Raw genomic sequence first — 16701 nt, 5'->3', positions numbered from 1 at the left:
GCTGCTGATTTATAGGACAGCTAAAGAAACCCCCTTCCACCCAGCACACAGCCACCACGCTCTGCAGCGATAACACTGCACTACAGAGCTGCGAGGTGGGTGCTGAGCAGAGATCTCAGACAGCTGTGCATGCAGCCATCTGACTGGATGGGGCTGCAGGCAGGCAGAGCCCACCAGTGTTGTGCATGCAGTACCAAGCAACTATCGCACAACAGCGTTTTGACAGAGAGACAAAGAGGTCTGAAGGTTAAGGCATGAGATCTATGTTTGGATTAGGACATCTCCCTGCTGGGAAGGGAGCATTCTCCTTCTTTTGGCTGTGGAGTGAGAGATAAAGAGATGCAGGGTCTCCATCCAGCACTGGAACAGGTTGCCCAAGGAGGCTGTGGATGCCCCATCCCTGGAGGCATTCAAGGCCGGCTGGATGTGGCTCTGGGCAGCCTGGTCTGGTGGCTGGCGACCCTGCACACAGCAGGGGGTTGGAACTAGATGGCCATTGTGGTCCTCTTCAACCCGGGCCATTCTATGATTCTGTGGTTCGATGATATGCCTTGCAGGCATCATGGCATGGACATGATGGATCACACTTCTCCATCTCCAGCAGGGTTTGGTCTTGCAGCTGTCCCACCCCCTGAGAACTGTCGGTGCAGCGGACCAAGGAAATAACTCCATTCTGCAGTGAGGAACCCACAGCAATGAAGTGTCACTGTCACACGGGAAGCTTTGGTTGAAGCTGTGCATTTCTGTACCCCAAGTTCTCGCTTTTGCCACAAGACGGTGCTTCTTGTCAATGGCTGGGGTTGATCATGCAGGGGACAGAAGCAGGATCATTCACAGACACCAGAATGGCACCATGGGCAGAAGCAGCAGGTTTCCTTCCAGAATCTCCTTGGAAACCTGCAGCAATAGGCTCACAGCCAGCATCCAAAGGCACATGAAGGTTGGGAAGAAACCCCAAAAAAGTGAGACACCAAACCAACAAGAGATGTGGCTCCACCTCATCCCAGTAGAGGCCACGAGTAGGTCCACAGCTGGCATCTCCAATGCACTGTCTGAGGCCATCACACCCCAGAGACCCTGCAAGTCCCTACCTCTTGGACTCAGCTTTCTTGTTGCTCTACACAGAGCAACCGATCAGGAAGAAAAAGGCAACAGGTGGCTTTGAGGGATGAGCACAAAAACAGCAGGAAAAGTGACATGCCTTGTGCCCAGAGACTGAGCTGAGAGCACACAGCTGGATGTTTCTGCCAGAACAGAATCAGCAGGCTTGGAGAGGGCAATCTGCTGAACAAAAAGATAGGTAAGTTGTAGCACACAGCATAACATGCTTGGTACAAGGCGTGATGTCATTCACATTAGCAAAATGAAGTAAGAAACAAGAAGGCTAAAGCACTGATCTTAACTGGCACTGTCAGATTTTGCATGCACAAGGACCAGAATGCTTTCTTTCTCTGTACTGTTAATTATCAGCATAGGCAATCACAACTTTAAAAAAAAAAAAGAACAGAAGAGAAGGACTTTTGAACTTTGAACTGTAACACACTTCCCATTATAAGCATGGTTAAAAAGCTGCATTCAGCCTGGCTCCCAGCACGAGAAGTTCCTTAGGACAGTATAAGCAATGTCAAAGTATGGAAGGTGTCACAGGATTCTTATGGATCCCCAAATGATCTTTTTCTCTTTTCCTCTCTGCAGTGGAAACCAAACCCAGCACTGGAGCAAGATCTCATCCTGTTGGCTATTCTCCAAACAAGAAAAAGGGTTCTTATACCAAAGTTTCAACTTATATTTTGTCCTTTTTTAGCTCTGGTATCCCTGCCATCCAGTCAGCAGTCAAATCCTCATCTTTTGAAGCCATGGTAAAAAGCATCATCTCTTCAGTGAAGCCACTAAAGCCAAGACAGACAATACTGAGTGAGGACCTGACCTTATTGGTTTTAATTTTCAACACTTGCACACTTAAGCCTCTCAGCATCTCCATACAGAAGCAAGGTAGACCCTGACATCTCCTGGGAAATGAAGGACTAGAAAGACACATTCATTCAGCCTGGAAGGAAAGCCAGCAGAGCCACAAGGAAGAAGGTGCAGAAATGGTAACATTCAAAGAAATGAACCGCATTTCAATGCTAGACTTAAAACAAGTTTTGAAATCTCCTAATTACTCCAAACTCTCCCTAAGCGTCCCCTCCTTTTCCTTAGCACCCCCAAAGATGTGCAGAGCCTCCCCGAGGCATTTCTGCAAGAAGAGTGACAGAAATAAGCCTGTAGGTATTATAAGGGGGTCTCTAGGTTTGCCTGTCCTAGTGGAGGTAAGGAAATCTGTTAGTAATGCATGGGCACCACAAACAGAGGAACTGCTGCAGCAACAATCATGCTGATTCGTAACAATGTGGCTTTGGTTTAAAATATAATTTTAAAAATAATTGTAAATAAACAAATAAAATGACCTTCCCTTCGCTCCAGTGGGAAAAATCCAAGCATCTCCCTTCAAGCCCCCAGAAGATAATAATGCAACTTCATCATTGTAAGTAAAATCTACCACATTGGACATATGCTATTCAAGTATGGGTTGGGAAGACGTTATATGACCTAAATCTCTCTGCAAGCAACCAATGGGAACATCTACTACTGTTACCCTTCCCGATCAGTCCCCATCAAACTGCAAACCAGCCCTGATCTTTCACTACACTGCTTACCACTGTGTTCAGTACCTGCCCTCACAAACGCCAGCGAAGATACAGGGACTGAAGCTTCACCCTGCTTTCTAGAAGGGGTTCTGAAAGCTCATGGCAGCAGAAACCTCCTATGAGTACCTTGGGCTACAGCCCATGGCAGCACCAACAACCTGGTGATGTGTGTGGCCTGAGTTTCCTCTCCAAATATCCTCACCACTGCCCTCAAAAAGTTGTCCATGGTGCCTTTGCTGACCTTTCAAGACCATGAGGGCACTTCTCAGACTTAACAACAAACAACAGAGAGAACTGTGTCGTTCTCCCGCAGGTAAGAAAAAGAAAACAAGAAAATGAGCTGATGTGAACTGGTGCTGCTGAAAATACAACCAGGACTCATCCGATGAGGCATGCTTCCTCGCTCCTGTCACGACATGATCCATCTTGTGAGCCTCACGCTGGGCTCAGAAATTACTCATCAGATATGGAAATGAGCCCTCTGAGGAACCAGTCAGTGAGAACAGTCACAAAATCTTTGCTTTTGAACAAACAGAAAGAGTTTGGGTTTGGGGACATGCTTTGCTCGTTTTAAAGTGAACGGAGAACAACCAAACTACCTCCAGCTGGGGGCTCTACTTTACGGATCCATTCCTCTTCAAATGTTTGTTAGAAGAACACAGTGCTCCTTCCTTGGAAAATAAGAATAACTTCAGAGATCAGGACTGAGCTGTGATTCTTTATGGTCTTGCCAGTATCATTAGGGGAGATGCAAGTTACCAGCAAGGTCAGCGAAGCAATGATGTCCTGATGAAGTCTCCCTGCTTCATCTGGCAGCAGCAGACTTCACCAGTAGGACTCCTTAGGGCTTTTGAAAGGAAGTACAGCAGTTTGTTGTGCATAGACATTATTCACACCTAACTGGAATTAAACTGCTTCTTATTTCCCCTTTAAATCCTCTCATATTTTCAGAAAGCAGCTCCCTGAGGACCAAGTCTGTCCATACAAAGAACTTTCAAGGCCACGGTGTGGTATAGGGAGTATAGTTTCTACACAGCTCTCATTGTTCCCACACAGGAACTTCAACTGAAACAATTAAAAAAAAAAAAAAAAAAAAAAAAGAATTGCATGTTTGCTAAAAGCTTTTTTAAATAGAAGAAGCCCACAGAAAGCCACCAGCTTGCATGTCAAACAAGCTAACTTTAACTTGAAATGCTACTTGAGCAAAAATAGATGCTGCACTGTTCTGCAGAGTGAATATATTAATGGAAGAGGAAAATTCATCCTGTAACAGCAGGGAAAGCATTGAACTCCGAAAGCTGGAGCTTGTGAACTGACCCTCAAAATCTATCCTCAAAAATTTAGGCCAAAGGTTGTTCTGTTCTGACTTAACACCCTCTGTCAGGGGCTGATTAGGTTCTAGACCCTGGACTCAATAAACCCCTATCAATCGACTATCTTTTGTAAAATGATAGAATCACAGAGGCTCAAAATGACCACCAAGATCACCAAGTCCAACCCCCAACCCACCCCCAACATGCCCACTGACCACGTCCCTTAATGCCACATCTCCATGGTTCTCAAACACCTCCGAGGATGGTGACCCTACCACCTCCCTGTGCCAACACATCACCACTCTTTCTGAGAAGAAAATGTCACTAATATCTGACCTGAACCTGATCTGACCCTGGAGGATCCTCAGGCTGTTACCTCTTACCCTATTACTGGTTACCTGGGAAAAGAGGCCATGGATGCACCTCTCCTGTCCCACCTCAGGTAAGACTCACGTGCCAAGCCAGAGCTGGTTGGCTGGACCTAGGTGCCCTAGGACAGGTGGTGAGAACATCTTGGGACACCACCATCCATCCATAAGGTAGATACCTATTTACAGTCCGCAGAAGGGTGAAGTTCTGCTGGCTTACTCTGTTTACCTTCAGTATCACACGATACTTGAAGAAAAGCAACCAGAGCATGCTCAGTATATTCCAGAAAAAAAACAGCAGAACCCAGGCACGTGGAGCTTACTCAAGGTTTTGCTGCTGTACCTAAAACAAAGTGTGCCATACAAGAAAGCTGTCTAGGTATAGACATCTTCTGGCTTTGTACCTGTACTAACGTGGTGAGAATTATCCTTTTCTCCCATGAGCTCAGGACAGAATTTGCACAAATACCCTGAACCAAGGGCCGTGTTAGCATCAGGCACAGCTGTAACAAGAGGTCTGTGCGTATTCCTATCACACCGTCTTAGCTGAACGAGGCAAGGAAACAACACTGCAGGTCCTTATTTGCGAAGCACCAGGTTCTGATTCCCTCAACGACATCCCGCTGCGACGGTATGAAAAGTGAGGTGGCTCCATGCTGCTGCTGAGTGCCGGAAGGAATGCCGACGTGCCAGCACTGCCAGGCCCAATGGGCACAGGCTTGCACCAGACTGAGCTCACTGGTGCAGATCCCCAGTGCCACGACCCGTCTGCTCCCTGCCCACAGCCGCCGGCACGCAGCACTCCTGGAAGCTCTCTGAAGCCGCATTTGCAGCGACATGTTGCTTCTGAAGGAAAACCACAACGTGCTCGTTTCAAAGCAACCAGCTGATGAGGAACAACAACAGGGAGAGGGAAAAAAAAAAAACACCTGGCACCACTCCCCCTTCTCTCTCTCATGAGAAGCTTATAGTAATCGCAAAGCATGAGAATCTGAGCAAATGCTCTACTTGGGCAACCGGGGCCATCCCTGCGAAAATATGTGCATCTAGGGGCTGTGAGCATTGTGCAACCAGCACGGTACTGAGCCAGATAAGGCAGAGACCTCTTGCTGGGCTCCACAGAGACACACTTGTAACTCCACGAAGCTGACTCTGGCTGAGACAAGTTGCTTTAATTTTCTCTCCCTCCCTCCAGTCTTCGCAGGGGAAATAATACCAGCCTACTGCTTATGCAGTTTGAAGCCACCAGACGGTATTTGCAGAGCTGAATCAGAAACCAAAGAAGCCTTTGGTAGAGCATGGGAAGGAATATGGCTTCTCTGCGCTGGGAGCCTTCCTCCCTTGTTGCCACACTAAAGGCTTTAAAACCTTAAGAACATTCTTTTTGCAACTAAGTTAGCTCTGCTCTGGACATCAACGTGCAACAACTTATTTCATAGAATCATAGAATCATAGAATGGCCTGGGTTGAAAAGGACCATAATGATCATCTAGTTTCAACCCCGCTGCTACGTGCAGAGGCCTTCTGAGGATTGCCTGCCTAGATTTAGGTACACGCACATGTTATTTGGGAACTATACACGATAAATTAGTTAGGAAGGTCATACCGTTGGGAAAGACTTACAGATCCTGGTTTCTCCCATCAGCTTTCCAATGCCAGCACATATGCCTACTGGCTGGGAGAGCCAAGGGAAGCTGCTACACATCACCTAGAGACCTACAAATCTTCTGCCTCAGACAAGGCAGTGAGTGTGCTGCCAGTGGCAAAAAAAAAACAAGCAGAGAGCACTGTTCTGAAGCAGTACATCCTGGAGCAGAGAGGCTGCAGCTGCAACTAGCACAGAAATGCTCCCAGGATAGAACCCAGGTTTGCTCTCAGCAATGACTGCACAGCACCACACTGCAGGCATCCCCAGCAGGCTGTGCAGCAAGCTACTAGCTCCAAGCTTTCCTTTTGCAAACCAAAACCCAGAGGTAATGTCTCTTTGAGCCCTCGCTGTTATTTCCCCCATGTGGCAAAACCAAGAAGCAGTTACTGTAGATGAGCAAGGAAAAGGGGCAGGCACATGCCGCTCAGTGTTACAGATGATGCACCTGCTGACCTGCAGGATCTGCAAACAGCAGGCAGAAAGCCCATGTGCAGCAACTGCAGGGAAGCGTGGATGGAGCAGCAAATGCTGGATACTGTGCCAAATGCCTCTCTGCCAGGACGTTCCTCAAACACAGCCACTATTTATTGTACCAAAGTTCAAGAGGAGAGAGATAGCAGTAAAAATACTGGACCTAAATACACACTGTGGGTCTCAACTACGAGGCTCTGATGCACCTTCCTTCCTGAACCAAAGCCTTCTGAAAGTTTTCACACACCCTCCCTCTTGGCTACACAACCACCTTTGCCCCCTAGAAGCCAGGGCTGTAGAGCAGAAGAGCTTGTCCTGCACACGTGTAGCTGGGTAGGAGAGCACGGAGAGGTCAGGTGCCTTGCAAAGAGAAAATATACCGTATAATAGAATGTAAGGTACTCTTTGCATTTATCTGCAGCATGCAATGTGTGCTTCCAAGATGAGGTCAGACCAGAAATCTTTCCCCTAACAAATTCTCTGTGATTGCAAAGGCACTGGCAATCCTTTTGACATTTCTAGCTCTCTTACTGGGCTCGTTATGGCTGTGACATTTGGTTTTTTATTGCACAGGTTATGCTCACTGTAGAGCAATGCTTTTCTATCCATATCAGTCGCCAAGTCCTAGAAGCACTCCTGTGCAGACTCCTCAACAATACATTTTAACTGCCTGACAACAGTTCTCATTATTACTGTATGGCTCTTGCAGGCTCTTCAGAAGTGACCCAGAGCTCCTCACACACCAGTTGAGAACCACAGTCGAAGGGTTTGAAGCAAGTATGATGCACCCAGTATGCTTCCTGAGGCTCTCTGGAACTGAATGCTGACTTCTGGGTGCCTGAACTTGCTGGAATTAGTATTTCAGTCCTCAGAAAGGTGGGGTACAAAACAATGGTTTTCTAGCAGTTTGTAGGATTTGATGCTAAGCACACAGGCATGATTCAGGGTAAGGAGCCTGGTGCAGCACCCTGCCCTGCTGTGCACACACAGCAGGCTCCAGGCTCGCTGCAAACACAGGGACTCAGGCTGAGCTCTGCAGGCTGAGCTCTGCGGGCTCTCGCTGCAGACAGGTTCTCACTCCTAAAACACCCGATGCATCACGTTTCTGCCACTGGCTAATTCTTCCTTAGGAGAAGGCATGATGGAACAAGTGCTCCAATCAAAGAGGAAACTCAGCCAGTCAAGAAAATCCTCCCCAGGCAACCAGGCTTTATTTCTCCCAGTTGGCTCAGCCTCATTTCTCAGTTCTTTTATGAACAGCTCTCAGTCACCTCCAGCTGCTCCCAGCGGACTACATGGAAAACAAAACTACAGAAACTGGCTCCACCTCCCTCGTAGCCTCATCACCATCAGGGTACCTAACAGTACTCCAGTGTTAGGAGGCGTTGGTTTCACCCACTAAACCCTGGAGCACCCACATCTGTGTGTAACTGCACCCTGTGGTTGCTGTCTGAACGGGGTGTCCTTCCAGCTCTTGGCCAGCAAGAAACTGGTTGGTTGGTTGGATCAGGTTGGATATCAAGAAAAATCTCTTCTCAGGAAGAGTGTTTAGGCAGTGGCACAGGCTGCCCAGGGAAGTAGTAGAGTCACTGTCCCCGGAGGTGTTCAAGAACCATGGAGATGGAGCACTGAGGAACATGGTCAGTGAGCATGGTGGGGATGGACTTGGTGAAGTTAGTGGTCTTTCCAACCTTACCAATCCTATGAAATGAAATGTAGCTTCTTGAGCAAAGAGGAGGGATAGGTTTACCAGATAAGACAACTCGCAGCTAAGACAAGGACAGACTACATTTGGCAGCTGTGCTCTCTTTGTGCTACTGCAACCAGCCTCATGCAGCCAGTCGGATTCACCTCACCTACAAGAGAGACACCTACGTGAGAGCCCATCATCTGGAGTCTCTTTGCAATCAATGAGAAGAGACAGGTGCAATCTGTCTGGCTGGTTTCAGACATCTGCATTAGGATGAGATGAAAGCTCTCATTTCCCCTGCTGCGTACATATGGAGGTGAAGGGGAAGCAGCGGAGATGTTAGGCGTCAACATCTAAAGAGGTGAATTGCACCCTGATGTTTCTTACCATGCACTTTGCTCAAGTACTTTTCAGAGAGGAATCATCTCGTGTTTCATGCTGCACCCAATATGAAAGCACTCCCAGTCTCCAGGGCCCAAAGGTAATACCACGCTTCTGATGGTAGAAGAGGGGCAGATACTCTGAAATACCTACCGCAGAGAGAACTCCACAATATTTTCCCTGGAACAATATTCCAAATGAATCCAAGTCATTTTGGGGGCTGCTAGCCTGGTGCAGGTCCCAACTCGCCTCTACGTCAGCAAAAAAGGAGTGGGAATAGTCTCAGGGCCAAGCACTCTGTGCAGTGAGAACTGCAGGGCCATGCAGGTTTGGCTTTACTGCTGGGATGGGCAGAGAGGGATGCACACACACAGCAGGGTTGGGGGATGGCTGCAGAAACGTGCAATCTGCACACACCAGGAAGATACTTGGGATTTTCAGACCCATCTCTTTTTCGTGACTTCTGAGATATATGATCCTTTGGGGCTGGCAGCACTGGAGCTCAATACAGATGAACGCAAAATAATGAGTCTGGGGGCAGGAAGCCAAATCGGAGAGCACACATTAAGTGAGCTGTCGTACTGCTAGACTGGCCAGGGAGGAGATGGAGGAGGTATCATAAGATCTGCAAAACTATCAGCCCTGGTGACAGAGAAAATGGGAAAACTAAGCTCAAACAGGGACTGCAGGCAGAATAACATCCCTGACAGCAGGATGAATGAGGAATAAGTTGCTGCATAAAGCTCTCAAATCAAATAGACAAAAAAGCATAGAAGGAACTACATGACATTTACCTACCGAAAGGTTCAAAGGACAAAGAGAAGATTGAATTAGCTCTCTGAAAAGATGACTTCCTGGTGGCAGAGCTTTTTCTTCTGCATCCATCCCATCACTGCTGGGTTTGTGGGCTCCTACCTTAGATTTTAACCATTATTCTCCCTGTGTCTGTGGTACCCACAGAGCCAGCCAAGCTGAAAAGAAGCAACCAGTGGTCATCCAGCTGCATGTACCAGCTGCCAGCCACTGCCCATGTCCACAGCAGGAGCTCTGGGACTATTCTGATTTTTGGTTGGGTTATTTTTTTCTTCCTTCTTTTCCCCCTTCTCAGAGATATAAACTGAGGGTGCACTAAGCTGCAAATTGAATAAACTTGTTCTAGGTGCAGACTTTGAAATAAAGGAGAGGTAAACCTGAAGTGTCTTAAGAGACACTGCTGTCCTGACTGCCAGCCCGTGCTCACTGCAGTCAACATCATTTTTCAACTGACTTCAGCAGAATTTGAACAAGACCTTGTAACCCTGTTGCAATGCAATCACAAGCCCTGCCAAAAAACACGTGTTTATTAGCATGCTCTGAAAAAACCCAATCCTCTGTTAGGCATTCAGCTTTTGCTCTCTTCACAAAGAGCACACTCTTCAGACAGTGCTGGTTTTGAGGCCAAAACCACAGAAGCAACTCTATAGTTCTTTATTTAAAATTGTATATCTTCCCCCCTAAAACTCATGCTGGATTTCATTTGTCTTCTTACAAACATCTTACAAATGCCTTGTTTTTTCTTAAAAAATGTAGGGACTGCAGGTAGAGAATCTGCATAAACGTGCTGGTAGCTGCAATTCCCAGACAGCTGTCCTGCACCTTCATTAGTCCCCAACCAGGGACTGGGTGCAGGCACTCCCACGGTCTTTAGACTCTGCAGATCTCAACCACAGAGCCACTATTTATTGCTGAAATCAACAACTTTTAATTCCTACAAAGCATAAGATGAACCAATTGGTTTTCACGTGGATCTACACTGCAGGAGATTGGGACCTGAAGGGTTTCCCGACGGCAGCAGCAATGTGCATATTTAAAGCACTGGCTCATGTCACACATCACAGAACCACTGAGCTGGCTTTCTGAAATCCCATCTCCACACCTGCCCTCTGCCAACAAGGAGCTCACTGCACTGCTGGTTCTGCAGGCGGGGACCTGCTGCATGCATCTTCTCAGCAGCCCTTGGAGCACGGAGCAGTCTCCGTCCCTTTCCTCATCTCCACAGGCAGAAGACATTCTTCGTTTTCTCTCTGCAACCAAACCAAAACACTCATCCTTTATGTATGCATTTAGCAACATAAGTTTCAAAAAAAGACAGTCTGACCTGTGATGTGCTGTGACTCTACCTTTCCTTCTGACTCCACTTGATCTCTAGAGCCAGTCACAACCAGTGTGATGCAGAGCCAAGGTTACAGCCCCATTGTAGAGCCAAAGGAACAAGAAGATAAACCAGAACTCCAGGAATTACATTTCTATGTAGGCACCTTCCCTCTGCAGCCTCCCGTTACTCACCTCCCATTCTGAACAGCTTTATCATCCGCTCTTCTATGGTTTCTCTAAGCTACCCCAGAGGTGACCATATTTCAGTGGCAAATTAAACTGTCACAATACATTCCTCTCCACAGTGGTGTGTTGTGTGGCTTTTTTTGTTTTGGTTTTTTTTGTTTTTTTTTTGTTGTTGTGTTTTGTTTTGTTTTTTAAATATATATGAGCCCCAGCTGCCAGAGAATTGTTTTGGATAGATTAGATTAGGTGCCTGGGAAACAAGTTGAAAAAAAAGGTAAAGATTTTGCTTCTTGAAGAAGTTTACCTGCTCCCTCCCAAGAAGTTTTTTATCCAAGAATACTTAGTCAAGTAACTGAACTTTTAGATTGACTGTTCTTTCCATGAAAAGTGCCTCTGAGCAGCTGACAAAAAGAGAGATGGCTCATATTAGAATTACCTGCTACAAGCATATAGCAAGATTCAAAAGCTCTGTTGTTTGTTTCTTTTAATCAAGCCCTCCCCTCTTCCCCATCCAGAGGGCTACATCATTTCTTGTCAGTTGCTCGAGTTTTCTTATTATTTTTCCAATCCACAACAGATCAAGATGCTCCGTTTTACTACAGGGTATCAATTCATTTCCTGAAGACGTGATGCAAACACAAAGGATTTGCACGGAAAGAACATTCACATCTATTTGAAGACCACACAACTGGCTGCTCAGCCACTGGGCTGGTGAGGGCCTGCACATTCCTCTGTGACTATCAGCCACACCACTCCACGGCCTCCTTGCTCCTGTGGGAAGGCAGCAGCATTTCTCCAGGCCTGGGTCTCATTCTCTCAGGCCTTTCTTTAGATGTGTTCAAGATGGTCACACGGGTGTTTCTTTCAAGCATGGATCTTTTGAGAATCACAGAATATCCTTGGTTGGAAGGGACCCACAAGGATCATAGAATCGTTTGAGCTGGAAGGAACCCATAAAGACCATCCGATCCAGCTCCCCTGCAGTGAACTGGGAAACCTACACTAGATCAAGAGCCCAGAGTCCCATCCTGGCTGACCTGATCATCAACTCCAACTCCTGCTGCACACAGGACCACCCTCAGAGGCTCAAGTACCAGCCCCATCCACCACATCCCCCCCAGCAGCAGGAGGAGGTAGGAAGCAAAGCGGGGACTTGTGCGTACTTCCCTGTCCATCAGCAGACAGACTGGCTGCCAGATGGAGGTCACAGCACATGGCAGTACAGCGATATCCTCCCCCTGCCTAGCCCCCCAGGCAGCTATTCCACATCAGGGCAGCTATGATATCATACACGGATACAAGGAGAGACAATAGGAAAGTCAGCTACAGAATTAGCACACACAGATGCTGGACTCCATCCCATTAACCTTCAAGCAACAGTGATGTTTCATCTACTATCATACTGAAAAGGTTGGCTTCTCAAGCCCACTCTTCTTCTACAGGATGAACTCTAGTACCTCAAGTAATAGTGTAGTAGAAATGCTAAGTCACAGCCTGAAGGAGTGATTAAACACCTGGTGGGAAGGCAGGGCCAGCCCAGGGGAGTTCAGGTGTATGCAATGTACCTGAGTGATCAGAAGGGGTAGAGCCAGGATCCACCCCTTCCCGACCTCATTTTAAGGTTGGCAGTGAAGGTGAGGGGTATTTTCCTGGAGATTCCTGTGTACCTGAAGCCTTCTGAAGGTAAGCAGCTTACTTCCTTTATTTCTGTATCAACAGTCATTGCATTTGAGCGACCCCTTGTTTGCTGCAGCCTAGGGCCTTGCTACTCTGCTGTTATTGCTGTGCTTTCTATCATGGTACAAATACCAAGCACTCTGACCTCTCATCCCTACAGTAATAAAGCCTGATGCAGGAACAGGACATGGGTACTACTGCAACTGCAGAAACACAGAGCTAGAATCATGCCAGGCAGCTGCGACAGCAGTTACTTGGGTAGCAAAAAGGACAAGTGACTAAGTTAGCAGACTGATTTCATATATTCAAACCTATTTTATACACATTCCTCTTTCTCTTTGAGCAGCCTGTGAACAGAGCTGTACACAAACCACAGAATTGCTAAAAACAATGCAAAGCATCAAACCAGCCTCAGCGCTGGAGCAAGCCCTGGCTGCTTACATGATGGCAGTCTGCTGAGCTAACAGACTGCTGATGAAATGAGCTCACTTCTTAACAAGCCTCCAAACAAGACCTCTACTTGCTCTGGACAAGAGTGCTTGCAATGAGATGACTCTCCTTCAGAGACTGTTCACCAGAGTCTGGTTTTCTCAAGGGAAGTGTTGGCTCTGATTTAGGCCAGGCTGGCAGGACAGCATGCATCCCATCCACCTTGTGCTGCAGCAGCGCCAGCAATGCCTTCTCACACAGATCTCTTCTTCCACTCCTCGCTTCTCTTCCCCCAGAATGGGAGCAGAGCACAACCCCCTGGTGTGTGCTAGTTTCTCTCATTTCACTTCTGCTCTCTGGCTTTTTACATCTCGCAGCCTTCTCCCATGAACAGGATGTCTTCCCCTTTTTTTTTTCTTCACAGGTTGCAGCTCCTCCCTATGTCTGCTGATTTCTAAGGATGCTAAATAATCAGATGTGCAGGCTTCTTCCCAGAGAACTGTAGATGCAGCAATGTCCCTTTTTTGCACTTGTCATGTTACTGCTCCTACACGCATCTAAATTCAGCTCCATCAGCTCTCAAATTTAACTTCAATGTGAGCAGCTTGGCTTGTAATGGCGTTAGCAATGCAAGAAGAAAATTCCACTTACAGTTGTGCCCAGCGCTATGTATTGCATTGCCAGAGCACCCTCACCCAGCACACTCTCCCCTTCTAGCAGCTGTACTGCATCCCTCCATCCAGCAGGAGGGTCAACATTGCTCCCAGTAAAGAAGAGTTTTAGTGAGCTGAAGCAACCAGTCCAGCCAACAGCAGAGATGGAGTCAGGACTCCTGGATCCGCTATATTTACCCACAAAGTAATCTGTCAGCATCAGACTTGGAGAGCTGGATGAGCTGTTCAAAGAGCCCACTTTGACCTCGGATGCCCAGGTGGGTTGTACATTAATGCAGGTATACCTCAGCCAGCATGGAAAAACCAGGGCGTTTTGCTGCACACGCTGCAGAATTGTATTCTGACAGCAAGAAGTTGATAACTGAATTTTTATTTTTTACTGAGCTAGTTGTTAAATAGTGCTAGTTCCACGTTAAGGAGAGACCAACGAGCAGGCGGCAACACAGAACAGATATCTCGAGGCATTTTCCTTCAGATATCTATAATTATAAATCAACTATTACCAGCTTTGCTCTCTTGCCACGGTAAATAATTAACTGCAGAAGCATACTCCTTTCAGCCCCATCCTCCCCAGTCAATCTGGCTTCAGGACTACATGCTGTCAGGACTGCTCACTATAGCAGTGCACTCAAAGCATTTCATGTGACGGAGGAACGGTGTGACTTCATTCATTTCAGTGGAGACCTTTCCTTCCCAGTACACGGGGGTGTCATCACGTAACTCCTGTACTTACAGCAGAAAAGTACAGCATATTTCACTTAGAAGGTATATCAGTTGCATGAAGATATAAAAACAGGTCTGCCGTTTGATCCTGGTCATTCTCTTAGAATACAAAGACGTAGAATTAGAAGTAGATTATTCAGTCAAAATCACATTGAAAAGGCACAGGGAGAGTACAAGCAAAAATAAGTGCTGGAAGAACACTCCAGAATTGCAGAAACATCCTTCTCACAACTGCCAGAATGCCAGGGAGATGCAGAGCAGCACTGCCACTGAGCAAACATCTTCATACAGTCACTGGGTTTAATTCAGCTGGCGACAAAGAGTTCAGTCAAGATCTCCACCAAGGTGGAGTAAAAGGGGAAAATGGCTAATTTAGACCCAAAAAGAGAGGCTGAAAAATAAGGCAGATGAAAGAACAAAAAAAAAACCATGATATACTGAGAGATAACAGTATAGGGAGAAAGAAAAAGGGGAAGGAAAAAAAAAAAAAACAGATACTGATAACAGCTCAGGAAAAGAGAAACCATGAAAAAATAGAATGAAAACTAGAAAGAGAGAGAAAGAGGAATGGGACTGGACAGAGTAGCTGACCAGCACTTAGCAAATGTCATTTGTTTAATCTCATCATATTGTCAAATAATTTACTTGATTAATATTCCTTTTTGGCCTCCAATGAGCCGTAAAGCTGATGAAATACCATTTTGTACAATTAAAAGCATTGAATACATCTGGCTCTTACTGATATTAATCTAATAATACATCTATCTGCTGGCTCTAAGTTTACACTTTAAAAAAAAAAAGTTAAATGCAAAGCTGGTAATAAATTACAATTAGGTACAAGTGCTTGGGGTGCAACTGTGCTGCACTTCTGGGCTGCCCAAAGCACAGCAGCACAACACACCTTGAAAGATGGCAAGCTGCAGCCTGGCTAGCATTCCTGCCCTTTCCCTTCTTCATCAGGAACTCTACGCAGGGCAGCCTTTACCTCAGTTTGTACTGTGTTGATTTTTTTTTTTTTCCCTCACATTCAACTTCAGAAGGCTCTTTTCACTCAGAGGCATGAAGTTTTGGGTCCCGATGACAAATGCTGTGGACAGCCCAACCTGGATGAATGGGAAAGCTAAAGGACATCCACGCTGTCAGGCAGTCATCTCGGGAATTAGATGTTTGGAAGCTGCACTTCACCTCCCCAAAAGGTCAGGGAAGTTTGGTGGAAGACAGCGATGTGGCAAACAGTGCTTTAGTACCGCTGCTCTCCCAGGGAATGCTTCCTGAGTGCCAGCAGCCTGCTTTGTTGCTTCTCAGGAGAGCCAAGAAAAAAAATCAAGCTGCAAGTGTCAGCCTGCTTCTTCCTCTCTGGTCCAACAGCACTGCAAGAGTTCCCTCGTGATGGTTTGTGCACATAACCTCCTTCAGAGCTTCATGGCATCCCCTTTCAAGCGACTCACAGAGTCCGCGAAAGAGCCTCCCTTAGGCCTTTGGTCTTGTTTCAACATCATGGCACGAGTGTTACCCCAAATGGAGGTCAATATTGCTAATTACTAAATCACTTAGCACAAACACAGGAGGTATGACCACCCCGACGTTCACATGGAGATGCAGAGGCTGTGCTGACAGCACCCACCTGGCAAAGCCCAGCAGTGACAGCCACCAGCCTGCAGGCCCACCAGCAGGCCGAATTGGGAATTCCCTCAGCTCTGTTCCATCCTGCTGCTGAAACAAAACCGTTTGCGCGTTGTTAATCAGACCGGGACTGCACCGGAGGAGTGGGCTGCAGTGCCTGGCTGCACGAAGGGGGGACAGATGGCTTCACAGCCGCAGCTCTGTTACGAGCACTGGGAAAACCACTCAAGCTTTCATTCTCCAGCTGCAAAACCAGAGCACTTCAGAGCTCTGCAAGGATATCAGCAATTCTAACCAAAGCAGCACCCTTATCCCCGATGGTCCGGGCTGCGGAAGGAAGAGTGGCCTCAGCACGGCCCCACGTTGGCACAAGCAGACAGGGTGAGCGCATCCCTCCCTGCTCTCCTGCACGGTGCCAGTGTCCAAGGCGCGCAGTTCTGTGCGTGCTTGTGTCAGACTCTGCAGAGGAGCGCTGCCTGCGGGAGCTCGTGCCTATCGGGCACCGCCGGGGCTGCCGGGAGTAACTGCACGGAGCGACGGAGGCAACTTCAGGTACGGAACGGCGCAGCTCTTCCCAACGCTCCAGCCTCCATCCGCCCTTCTCCAGGCACCCCGCAGCTCGCGGCCCCCCTCGATTCCTCACCGGCTCTTTTGTCTACGGCCAACCGAAGCCCATCCCGCGCGGATGCGGGCGGGCC

General features: G+C 47.4%; 1 long non-coding RNA gene across 1 annotated transcript; it reads left to right on the top strand.

The window, feature by feature from the left end:
* Positions 1-12480: 12480 nt before the first annotated feature.
* LOC116216656 lies at positions 12481-15501 on the top strand. The gene is made up of 3 exons (XR_004159851.1): positions 12481-12560; positions 13408-13914; positions 15418-15501. It is a non-coding gene; the product is annotated as an uncharacterized LOC116216656 (long non-coding RNA).
* The last annotated feature ends 1200 nt before the right edge of the window (positions 15502-16701 follow it).

The sequence above is a fragment of the Meleagris gallopavo genome, chromosome 5 (genome assembly GCF_000146605.3).
Source record: "Meleagris gallopavo isolate NT-WF06-2002-E0010 breed Aviagen turkey brand Nicholas breeding stock chromosome 5, Turkey_5.1, whole genome shotgun sequence".
Taxonomy (NCBI): domain Eukaryota; kingdom Metazoa; phylum Chordata; class Aves; order Galliformes; family Phasianidae; genus Meleagris; species Meleagris gallopavo.
Note: the sequence above shows the minus strand (reverse complement) of the source record. Positions and strands in the feature narration are given on the sequence as shown.